Here is a 968-nt window from a genome sequence, read left to right as displayed (position 1 = left end):
CAAGGATTGAGATTTCGAAGGCGTGTAGGATGAACAAGAATTAAAGTTTGGAATACTTTAAGCGGAAAGTAATTAATATCTTAATGGGATTGTAGTTTGGGAATATTGAAATAATTGATATTGTTATGAAAAGCTGAAGATAACATATTTCTGTATATCATTCTGACTTAAAATATTCATTTTATGGATGGATTATAACTACTGTAAATATTCATTATTATTTTTATGCCCAGTAGATGTTGTTTGCGAGTCGAACACTAAAAGTGTCGCAAGTAGTGTTGCATAGCCTTTGGAATGAGTTAATTTGATATCGTACAACTTAAAAGACACGATCTCCGTAATATGTATACGCATGAGATGGACGTAGTTTGGTTTCCGCCGGAGTACTGAGAGCTAGAAACAGCTAGTGGGCGCGCGCGCGTGTGTGTGTGTTCAGTTTTTTTTTTTTTTAATGTCATTCTCTGGAAATCTGAGTCGTAAGAATTTCAGAGGATGACAGCGATTGTTTTTTTATATTTGTTAAACCTGCATCTTTTCTTGTTTACCAAAAAAGTAAATTCGTACTGTCACAAACCTTCCAACTGAATCCAATGACTTATCTTCACACACTCTAAGTTTCTATATTAATCTTTATACAGTACGCATCTACAATCCATGCAATGTTCATCTATTTAGTAGTCTATGAATGTTGCAATTTCAAAAAGTAGAAACTAGGCTCGCCTCCACTAAAAAACGAAAACGATTGTTATGATCTGTGAGTGCTATTAATACTTTGAGAGAAAAAAGAAACGAGAAAGAGTACGAAGCTAGCAAGAAGGATGGAATTGTATGAGAGAGTGCAAGTTCTCCTTTTTACCCCAATGTTAAGGTAAGCTGGCTTGATCTCCCTCTCTCTCTCTCTCTCTCTTTCTTTCTCTCTTTTTGTATATGTGTATGTGATTTAAGCACACAGTGACTGACTGACTCAG

This window comes from Typopeltis vanoorti, chromosome 12 (genome assembly GCF_054136105.1).
Source record: "Typopeltis vanoorti isolate ZY-2024b chromosome 12, IOZ_Tvanoo_1.0, whole genome shotgun sequence".
Lineage (NCBI taxonomy): Eukaryota > Metazoa > Arthropoda > Arachnida > Uropygi > Thelyphonidae > Typopeltis > Typopeltis vanoorti.
The sequence above is the reverse complement of the archived record's forward strand: the minus strand, read 5'-3'. Positions refer to the sequence as shown.